The sequence below is a fragment of the Leucopleurus acutus genome, assembly GCF_964270905.1.
Source record: "Leucopleurus acutus genome assembly, chromosome: 3".
Classification (NCBI taxonomy): domain Eukaryota; kingdom Metazoa; phylum Chordata; class Mammalia; order Artiodactyla; family Delphinidae; genus Leucopleurus; species Leucopleurus acutus.
In genome coordinates this window covers 2799018-2811119 of record NC_139145.1, presented here as the reverse complement: position 1 = coordinate 2811119, position 12102 = coordinate 2799018, and positions in this window count along the sequence as shown.

The following is a 12102-nucleotide window of genomic DNA, read 5'->3' as shown; positions in this document are numbered from 1 at the left end:
TCTGAGCATCCGTGTACAAGTTTCCATGTGCACCCAAGTATTCATCTCTGTGAGGCGGGTACCTGTGAGTGGAGTTGCTGGGTCCTGTGGTGATTCTTTGACTTTCTGAGGTACAGCCAAACTGTTTTCCACAGTGGCTGCACCTGCACCATTTACATTCCCATCAGCAGTGTACAAGGTTTCCTATTTCTCCACATTTTTTGGGAAAACCTGTGTTTTATTTTTTTTAAATTATAATCCCCATAGTGGGTATGCCGTGATAGCCTAAGTGACCAATGATGTTGAACTTCTACTCGTGTATTTGCTGACTGTGTATCTTCATTAGACAAATGTCTGTTCAAGTCTATTGCCCATTTTTGAAAACTAGGTTGCCTTGCTGAAAGCGTTCTTTATATTCCGGGTACTAAACCCTTCTCAGATCAAGGACATTTGGACAAAATGAAATGTATGGATCTTGTTATATCCCTGTAGTGATCATTAGGGAAGCTGACTGCTGCTCGTGGTTATTTGAATATGGTAAACGCAGGATGTTTATTTTTAGGTGTGATAATGGACTTTGGATTATGTTTTTAAAAAAACATATATTCCCAAATATTCATGGATTAAATGGTATATCTGAGAGTTTCTTCAAAATTATGTGGAGAAATGAGTGGAGTAGAAACAAAAATTGAAAAGTGTTTTAGGAAAGTAATGGATATATACAGTTTTATTGTGTCTTTTCACATCCTTCTAAAAACGATTTTTTAAAATCATAGATACACATAAAATTTACCATCTTAACCATTTTAGGTGGTATTAAATACATTCACATTGTTGTGCAACCATCATAATCCAAGCCCATAACTCTTCATCTTGTAAAACTGAAACAGTAACTCATACTCCCTCCCCCCAGCCCCTGCAACCACCATTCTACTCTGTCTTTGAGATGTGACTCCATACCTCCTATAAGTAGAATCATACAGTATTTGTCACTCGTGATTAGCTGATTCCAATGAACATAATGCCCTCAAGGTTCATGCATGTTGTAGCGTAGTAAAGAATTTCCTTCCTTTTATTCCAGTGTATGGATGGACCACACTTTGTGTATCCATTCACTCTTTGAACACTTACATTGCTTTACATATTTTAACGATTGTGAATCATGCTGCCATGAACATGGGTAAACAAGCATCTCTTGGAGACCCTACTTTCAGTACTTTAAGGGTAAATACCCAGAAGTGGAATTGCGGGAGAATATGGTAATTTTTTCAGTTTTCTGAGGAACTACCATACTGTTTCCACAACTGCTTTACATCTTACATCCCTACCAGCAGTGCACAAGGATTCCAGTTTTTCCACATCCTTGTCCATACTTGCTTTCTGGGTTTTTTTTTTTTTTTTGATAATAGCCATCCTAATGTGTGTGAGGTGATACCTTATTGTAGTTTTGGTTTGCATTTCCCTAATGATTAGTGATTCTGAGCATCTTTTCATGTGCTTATTGGCCACTCGTATGTTTCTTTTTTTTTCTTTTTTTTATTCAATATGAATTTTTATTAACACACATTTTTCAAAGTCTGTACAAATCAAAACATTCCTGTGTTTTAAAAGGTCCATTATTACAAACATACAAATAAACAAAAGGTGTTACCAAAAGTTAGCTACTCAATTTCATGGTAAAACAGTGTCATGATTTTTAAAAACCAAAATTTCAAGACCGAGGTTTCTGCCTTCCATTTTTAGAACTTGTGGAAAGTTAGAAAATGTGTGGATTTGCTTTATATTAAATGCCAAGACCTTAAAAAAAGATTTAGTATAAAACTAAATGTGGTTTTACATTGTCACTTCATGTAACAGAATTTCTCAAGTCTTTAAAATTAAAAAAAAAAATGACTTTTTTCAGTCTTTTCCCCATAGTCAATGTAAATGCATCTGAAAAATATTATCTGACAGTTTTTTACCTAAACGTTTCTCATTCAAAAGTTACAAAACTATTTAGCACTGCCATTTCCCTTGCTTAGAAGGGAAAATTACATCCTCTACTAGAGTGATAGATAAGTAACATGGCTCTGTCCAATTATGTGCATAAAACATTGTTTTATTTTAAACTAAGTATCATATTTATCTCATTCTAGGCCTTTTTGGGTTCATTCATAGGCTAGGCTAGCTGCTAGTAGGGAGATTAGGAATAGGGCCATAAGGAGTATTGTTGTTAAGTTATTTGTTTGGATTGCTCAAGGTAAGGGGAGCAGGAGGGCAATTTCTAGGTCGAAGAGGAGGAAAGTAATTGCTACTAGGAAAAATTTTATGGAAAAAGGTAGGCAAGCAGATCCTATTGGGTCAAAGCCACATTCGTAAGGGCTGGTTTTTTCTGCATAGACGTTTAGTTGGGTGAGTCAAAAAGCGATAAGTATGAGCAGTAAGGCTAGGGTTGTGTTCGTTAGTAGCGTTAAGAGAAGGTTTATTGTTCTTTTTCGGGGTGTACCGAAACTAACTGATTGGAAGTCAGTTGTACTTGTTAATACTAAAAGGACTACGAACCTCATCAATAGATTGATACATAGAGGAATAATCATACGACGTCTACGAAATGTCAGTATCAAGCAGCGGCTTCGAAGCCAAAGTGGTGGTTTGATGTAAAGTGGAACATTAATTGGCGTGTAAAGCAGACGATAAGGAAAGTGGATCCGATGATGACGTGTAGTCCGTGGAAGCCTGTGGCTACGAAGAAGGTAGAGCCATAGACTCCGTCTGAGATTGTAAATGGGGCTTCATAGTATTCTGATGCTTGAAGTAGGGTGAAATAGAGGCCGAGTATGATTGTGATGAGAAGAGCTTGGAGTATGTGTTTGCGGTCGCCTTCCATGAGACTAGGATGGGCTCAAGTGATAGCTACACCGGAAGCTAATAGCACGGAGGTATTGAGGAGTGGGACTTCTAGTGGATTTAGGGGGTGAATACCTTTTGGTGGTCAGGAGCCTCCTAATTCAGGAGTAGGGGCGAGACTTGAATGGTAGAAGGCTCAGAAGAAGCCTGTAAAGAATAGGACTTCTGATAAGATAAATAAGATTATACCATATCGAAGCCCTTTTTCAACGGTTGGTGTGTGGTGGCCTTGGAAAGTGCTTTCTCGGACGATATCTCGTCATCATTGGTATATTGTTAGGGTATTTGTCAAAAAGCTTAAAGTCAGTAAGATTATTGAGTTGAAGTGGAATCATATGATTAGGCCTGATGTTATAAGAAATGCTGAGAGAGCTCCTGTAAGTGGTCAAGGACTGGGGTTTACTATATGATATGAGTGGGTTTGGTGGGTCATTATGTATTGTCCTGCAAGTATAGGCTTACTAGTAAGGTGAATACGTAGGCTTGGATTAGGGCTACGGTGAATTCGAGGATGATTAATAAGGTGAGGATGGTGAATGTGATGAGGGCTGTGAATAGACTAATATCTATTAATGCAAGAGTTGCACTTCCGATTAGGTGTAGTAATAGGTGACCTGCTGTGATGTTCGCTGTTAGCTGTACTGCTAGAGCTAAAGGCTGAATAAATAGGCTGATAGTTTCGATTATTACTAATATAGGGATCAGGAAAGTGGGTGTGCCTAGTGGTAGAAGGTGGGCTAGGGATATTTTTGTCTTGTTACGGAAACCGATAATGACAGTGCCAGCTCATAATGGAATAGCTATGCCTAAATTTATAGAGAGTTGAGTAGTGGGTGTGAATGAGTGGGGTAGTATTCCAAGAAGATTTGTGGAAGCGATGAATAGGAAAAGTGAGATAAGTATTAGAGATCAGGTTTGTCCTTTGTGGTTATGTGTAACTATCAGTTGCTTTGATGTAAGTTTGGTTAGTCATTGTTGGATAGCGATTATACGGTTATTGATTAATCGATTTGGTGTTGGGAATAGTATGGTGGGAAATATAATAATTAGAGTAGTGACAGGAATACCTAGTATAATCGGGATTATGAAAGGGGCAAATAGATTTTCGTTCATGTGTAATTTCAAGGGGTTTGTTGTTTTTGTAATTTAGTGCACATTGGTTTGGGGGAAGGAGAATAAAAATGCTTTGAGATTTTTAGTGGAAGTAATGTGAAGAGGGTAAAGGTCATAGAGAGGATGGTAAGGAGCCATGTTGATGTATCTAGTTGTGGCATGTCACTAAGGGGAGTTTATAACTCTCAATCTTTAACTTAAAAGGTTAACGCTAGTTTAGCTTCTTAATGAAGTTATAATATGGATGCAGATCATTTTTCAAAGTTCTCTAAGGGTACTAATTCGAGAACGATTGGCATAAAGCTGTGATTTGAGCCGCAGATTTCTGAACATTGTCCATAGAACAGGCCAGGTCGTGTTGATATTGGGGTTGTTTGGTTTAGGCGTCCAGGAATTGCATCTGTTTTTAGACCCAGGGAAGGAACAGCTCATGAGTGTAATACATCTTCTGAGGAAACTAGTATTCGGATTGTTATTTGTATGGGTAGGACCATTCGATTATCTACTTCTAGCAATCATAGTTCTCCTGGTTTTAGGTCCGAGGTTGGAATCATGTAGGAGTCAAAATTTAGGTCTTCGTAGTCAGTATATTCATAGCTTCAATATCATTGATGTCCTATTGTTTTTACGGTAAGGGAGGGATTGTTAATTTCGTCTATTATGTAGAGAATTCGTAGAGAAGGTAGGGCGATTATAATTAAGATAACGGCAGGGAGGACAGTTCAAATAGTTTCTACTTCTTGAGCGTCTATTGTACTAGTGTGTGTTAATTTGGTTGTAAGTATTAGGGTAATAATATAGAGGACTAGGGAGCTAATTAGGAAAACAATCATTAATGCGTGGTCATGAAACTGTCGGAGTTCTTCTATAACAGGTGATGCTGCGTCTTGTAAGCCTAGTTGGAAAGGGTATGCCATGGAGATATACAGGGTTTTCACTTGTGATTTAACTTTGACAAAGTTACGTAAGACTTTACTAATACCTCGCTCATAAAGAAAGACATAATGGTTATGATGTTGGCTTGAAACCGATTAGAGGGGGTTCGATTCCTTCCTTTCTTGAATATTTTAGGTTAACATATACCGGTTCCTCAAATGTGTGATATGGTGGAGGACATCCGTTTAGTCATTCAAGGTTTGTGGAGGTGAGGTCTACTGCTAATACTTCCCGTTTAGATGCGAATGCTTCTCAGATAATGAAGATTATCAGTATGACTGCTGTCAGTGAGATAAAGGAGCCTATTGATGAGATGGTATTTCATGTTGTATAGGCATCTGGATAGTCGGAGTATCGACGAGGTATTCCAGATAGGCCTAGGAAGTGCTGTGGAAAGAATGTCATATTTACACCTACGAATATAATTATGAATTGGATTTTTGTTCATGTTGGGTTAAGTGTATAGCCTGAAAATAGTGGAAATCAGTGGACGAAACCTCCTATGATGGCGAAGACAGCTCCTGTTGAAAGCACATAGTGAAAATGGGCAACTACATAATAGGTGTCGTGGAGAATAATGTCTAGGGATGAATTAGCCAGGATAATACCAGTTAGACCTCCTACTGTGAATAAGAAAATAAAGCCTAAAGCTCATATTAGGGCGGGAGATCATTTAATACTTCCTCCGTGAAGTGTTGCCAGTCAGCTGAAGACTTTTACTCCTGTAGGAATAGCAATAATTATAGTGGCTGATGTAAAGTATGCTCGTGTATCTACGTCTATTCCAACTGTAAACATATGATGAGCTCATACAATAAAACCCAGGAAACCAATAGAAACTATAGCTCATACTATTCCCATATACCCGAAAGGTTCTTTTTTCCCCGAATAATAGGTAACGATATGTGAAATTATTCCGAAGCCGGGCAGAATTAGAATATATACTTCGGGATGACCAAAAAATCAGAACAGGTGTTGATACAGGATTGGGTCGCCTCCTCCTGCTGGGTCGAAAAAGGTTGTGTTTAGGTTTCGATCAGTTAATAGTATGGTAATTCCGGCTGCTAAGACGGGTAGTGATAGTAAGAGTAAAACTGCTGTGACCAAGACTGATCACACGAAGAGAGGTGTTTGGTATTGGGTTATAGCGGGTGGTTTTATATTAATAATAGTTGTAATGAAGTTAATAGCCCCAAGGATTGAAGATATACTGGCTAAATGTAGAGAGAAAATAGTGAGGTCTACTGAGGCTCCTGCGTGTGCTAGGTTTCCGGCTAGAGGAGGATATGCAGTTCAGCCTGTGCCTGCGCCGGCTTCAGTTATTGAAGATGCTGTCAGTAGAAGAAAGGAAGGGGGAAGTAGTCAGAAGCTGATGTTGTTTAGACGAGGGAATGCTATGTCAGGGGCTCCAATTATCAAGGGAACTAGTCAGTTTCCAAATCCCCCAATTATGATAGGTATAACCATAAAGAAAATGATTACGAAGGCGTGGGCTGTTACTAGAACATTATAAAGTTGGTCGTCTCCGATAAGTGTGCCAGGCTGACCTAATTCAGCACGAATCAACAAGCTTAGACCAGTACCCACTATTCCTGCCCAGGTGCCAAATAGTAAATACAGGGTACCAATGTCTTTGTGATTGGTAGAGAATAGTCATCGGTTTATGAACATAGGTAAAATGGCCGAGTAGGCATTAGACTGTAAATCTAAAGACAGGGGTAAAGTCCTCTTTTTGCCAAGTCCTGTGGTGAGTAATCATTTTGAATTGCAAATTCAAAGAAGCAGCTTCAATCCTGCCGGAGATCGCGGCGGGAGAAGTAGATTGAAGCCAGTTTATTAGGGTATTTAGCTGTTAACTAAAAGTTCGTGGGAGATGTATCCCTCCAATCTAGTGAGGATTTAGCTTAATTAAAGTGTTTGATTTGCATTCAATTGATGTGAGATATGGTCTTGCAATCCTTATTGGGCAGGGGTTAAGTAGAATTATACTTGCTTAGGGCTTTGAAGGCTCTTGGTCTTATTTAACCTAAACCCCTATAGTAGGACAAAGAGTGCTGGTGTAAGAGGTAGGAGTATTGTGGATAGTACGATTGCTGTTGGTAAAAGGGTTATTTGTTTTGTGGAGTGGAATTGTCATTTTATTTTTATGTTGTTGGTAGAGGGGAATAGGGTTAATGCTGTGGAGTAGGTAAGGCGTATATAGAAATATAGGTTAAGTAGAGCTGTGATGGCTATGAGGGTGGGTAGGATGAGGGTATCATTTTTTGTTAGTTCTTGAATAATTATTCATTTGGGTATAAAGCCTGTGAGTGGAGGAAGTCCTCCTATGGAGAGTAGGGTGAGCATAGTAAAGGTTGTTATAACAGGTATTGTATTTCATGTTTGGGATAGTAGTAGTGTGGTGGTAGTGGAGTTTTGGATAAGTAGCATAAATATGGTGAAGGTTATTACAATGTAAACTAATAGATTTAGTAGGGTGAGGGCTGGGTTGTATAATAAAATAGCGGTTATTCATCCTATGTGAGCAATTGATGAATAGGCTATGATTTTTCGGAGTTGCGTTTGGTTTAGTCCACCTCAGCCTCCGATTAGAATCGATAGAAAGGATATAGTGATTATTAGGTGTAGATTGATTGATGGTGAGAGTTGATAAAGGATTGAGATGGGTGCGAGTTTTTGTCACGTAAGTAGAATCAGTCCTGTGCTTAGGGGAACACCTTGTGTAACTTCTGGTACTCAAAAGTGAAAAGGGGATAATCCTAGTTTAATGGCTGAAGCTATTGTTATTAGAACGGATGCTGTTGGGTCGAATAATTTTATGATGGTTCATTGGCTGGAGTGTATTAGGTTAATAATAATTGCTAGTATGAGTAATGAGGATGCTGTGGCTTGTGTTAGAAAGTATCTGGCTGAGGCTTCTGTGGCTCGAGGATTAGGTTTTTTTTATTATGATAGGAATGATGGCTATCATGTTTATTTCTAGTCCAATTCAGGCGAACAGTCAATGGGAGCTAATGGTTACAATCATTGTGCTTAGGACGAGGGTTGTTAATAGGGTGATGGAGACGAATGGGTTAATTAGTATGGGAAGGATATGAACCAACATTTCCAGGGTATGGGCCCGGTAGCTTATTTAGCTGACCTTACTATAGATTACGGTGTAGTGTGGTAGCACGGAGAATTCTGAATTCTTAAGGGTAGGTTCCATTCCTATTATTCTAGAAATAAGAGGACTCAACCTCTATTATTTACTCTATCAAAGTAATTCTTTTGTCAGACATATTTCTTATTTTATGTTTGGGGTGGGATGCCCGCTGTTATAATGGGTAGTGAGATGTGTCATATGCAGAGAGCTAGTGTCAGTGGGAGGAAGTTTTTTCAGAGGAGGTGTATTAGTTGGTCATATCGGAATCGGGGGTAGGATGCTCGGATTCATAGGAAGGATATTGTTAATAGTAGTGATTTAATGATTAGGTTTGTTGTGCATAGTTCTGGTGTGTAGGGGTCATGGAATGCTCCTAGAAATAAGATAGTTGTGAATAATGTTTATTATGATAATGTTAGCATATTCTGCTAGGAAGAACAGGGCGAAAGGGCCTGCTGCATATTCCACATTAAAGCCAGATACGAGTTCTGATTCTCCTTCTGTGAGGTCGAAAGGGGCTCGGTTAGTTTCTGCTAAGGTGGAGGTAAATCATATTATGGCTGATGGTCATGAGGGGAAGAGCAGTCATGGTTCTTCTTGTGTAGTGTTTAGTGTGGATAGAGTGAAGGAGCCGTTTATTAGAAGTACAGATAGAAGAATAATAGCTAGTGTTACTTCATGTGAGATTGTTTGTGCTACTGCTCGTCGAGCTCCGATCAAGGCGTGTTTTGAATTAGAAGCTCATCCGGATCATAGAATAGAGTAGACGGCTAGGCTTGATATTGCTAATATGAAGAGTACTCCTAGGTTTATGTTGATGAGGGGGTGTGGTATGGGTAGGGGAGCTCATATTGTGAGAGCCAGGGTTAGTGCGAGTACGGGTGCGATGATGAATATGGCGGTGGAGGATGTGGCTGGTCGTAAGGGTTCTTTGGTGAATAGTTTGATTGCATCGGCGAAGGGTTGTAATAAGCCATATGGACCTACGATGTTGGGTCCTTTTCGGAGTTGTATATAGCCTAGGATTTTGCGTTCTACTAATGTTAGAAATGCTACAGCTAAAAGAATGGGAAGGATGAGTGTTAAAATGTTCATTATAAACATTTGTTGAAGAGAGGATTTGAACCTCTGGGTATAAAAGCTTAAGTTTTATGCAATTGCCGTACTCTGCCACTTCAACAAAGCCCTGGTCTTGGGCAGAGTATGTTTGCGCTAGTTTATTAGGTTGAGACTGGGTCACTAATTGTTTGAAGGTGCTTTTTTAAAGTTGGCCTTATTTCTCTTGTCCTTTCGTACTGGGAGAAATGCGTAATAGATAGAAACCGACCTGGATTACTCCGGTCTGAACTCAGATCACGTAGGACTTGAATCGTTGAACAAACGAACCCTTAATAGCTGCTGCACCATTAGGATGTCCTGATCCAACATCGAGGTCGTAAACCCTATTGTCGATATGGACTCTAGAATAGGATTGCGCTGTTATCCCTAGGGTAACTTGTTCCGTTGATCAAAATTTTGGATCAATAAGTGATATTATACTTTGGCTAGTAGGCCTAGGTTTTAATCACTCGGAGGGTTTTTTATACTCCGAGGTCACCCCAACCGAAATTGTCAACTCATATAAAGCTTTGTTATCCCTTGGTGGTATTATTTTGTGCTTTTTGGGTTGATTAATTAAAGCTCCATAGGGTCTTCTCGTCTTATTGTGTTATCCCCGCCTCTTCACGGGGAGGTCAATTTCACTGATTAAAAGTAAGAGACAGTAAAACCCTCGTGTGGCCATTCATACAAGTCCTTATTTAGAGAACAAGTGATTATGTTACCTTTGCACGGTCAAGATACCGCGGCCGTTTAACGATTGTCACTGGGCAGGCAGTGCCTCTAATACTGGTTATGCTAGAGGTGATGTTTTTGGTAAACAGGCGGGGTTTGTGTTTGCCGAGTTCCTTTTACTCTTTTTAATCTTTCCTTGGTGCACGCCTGTGTTGGGTTAACAGTATGTTTAATAAATAGTTTAGTGTTAGGTTATATTTATTGGCTGTTAACTATCAGTATATTATCAGTCACTGATATAAGCTTGTGCGAGGAGAAAATTTTTCTTGTTACTCATGTTAACAGTATTTCTTCTATAGTTAAATAGATTAGTCCAATAGTCAGGCTAGGAGTTATTTTATTTATTGTTGGAATTAAAACTTATTTTTATTGTTGAGCTTGAACGCTTTCTTAATTGGTGGCTGCTTTTAGGCCAACTATGGTGTAAGTTTTATATTACTCTCTAGTAAAGGTTGTATCCATTTCTAAAAAGCTGTACCTTTTTAGACTAACAATTAAACATACGTTGAAACTTGCTGTGGTTTTTAGTATTGTTTAATGTTGAACTGAAACTCCTGTCTTGGACGACCAGCTATCGCCAGGCTCGTTAGGCTTGTCACCTCTATCTACAAGTCTTCTCACTATTTTGCCACGTAGATGAGTTTGTTCTAGTTACTGCTCATAAGTAGCTCGTCTGGTTTCGGGTAATTTAACTTAAGATCTCTTTGCTAAATTATTACTAGTTAAGTCATTATGCAAAAGGTACAAGGGGTAAGCTTTGCTTTTTTCTACTTTTAATAATTCTTTCATCTTTCCCTTACGGTACTTTCTCTATAGCGCCACTGATATTTAAATTTCTATCTCCTATACTTTAAATGTATGGTAAATGTTTTATTTGATTAACTTATAGTAGTAGTGATGGGGAGGGGTATGGATTAGATATAGTTCAAGATGTGCACAAGTTGTGAAATCTTCTAGGTGTAAACTAGATGCTTTATTTAAGCTACATCTTGTTTATCCAAGCACACCTTCCGGTATGCTTACCTTGTTACGACTTGTCTCCTCTTGTACGCTTGCTTAGCATGGGTTAGCGATCTGGGGCTTTGCTATGGTACTTGAGGAGGGTGACGGGCGGTGTGTGCGTGCTTCATGGCCTTATTCAATTAAGCATTCTATTCTTAATTTACTGCTAAATCCTCCTTTAGTTTTTAGGTTTCATAAAAACTTTCGTGTGGGTTATAAGGGGTGTTCTTATTATAGAAAATGTAGCCCATTTCTTCCCAATCCATAGGTTACACCCTGACCTAACGTTTTTATGTGCGATAGTTGTGCTTACTTTCGTTCCTTTTTTAGGGTTTGCTGAAGATGGCGGTACACAGAATGAAGCAGCAAGGATTGGTGAGGTTAATCGTGGTTTATCGTTTACAGAACAGGCTCCTCTATAAGGATAAGAAGCACCGCCAAGTCCTTGAGTTTTGGGCTGTTGCCGATAGCACTCTGGCGAATAGTCTTGTTTTAGGACTATTTAAGTTTACGACTAAGCATAGTGGGGTATCTAATCCCAGTTTGGGTCTTAGTTGTCGTGTACTCAGTTTATGATAAAGTTACTTTCGTAGTTTAACTTAATTTTAATTATGGCTTTTTACAGCTTAATTAAGGCTTGACTTTATTTTTGTATTGTTCCTTGACACTCTTTACGCCGGGTGTCTATTAATTTGGGTCAATCGTATGACCGCGGTGGCTGGCACGAAATTTACCAACCCTAGTTAGCATGGCTAGGTCAAACTTCCGTTCATAGCCTAATTCTTGTCACTGCTGTATCCCGTGGGGGTGTGGCTAAGCAAGGCGTCATGAGCTACTAGCGTAGTGTGCTTGATACCCGCTCCTTTTAGTCTTTATTGAAGGGCGTTCTCACTGGGACGCGGATGCTTGCATGTGTAAGTCTGCTAAGAACTAATAGAAAGGCCAGGACCAAACCTTTGTGTTGATGGGGCAGTAATGCCCATCTAGACATTTTCAGTGTCTTGCTTTATAAAAATTTAAGCTACGTTAACCCGTGGAGTAGAAAATTATTTGTATAATTTCATTATGGGGCTTGTGTCAGATTTAGTATTGATTTATTAAAAAAAAGTGTACGTAGATCTAGGGACGAAGCAGTGTAGGGGGGTGGTGAATATTAAAGCAGACGATCAGTTTTGTAAGGGGTAAGGGGGGTTTAAACCCCTATGAGA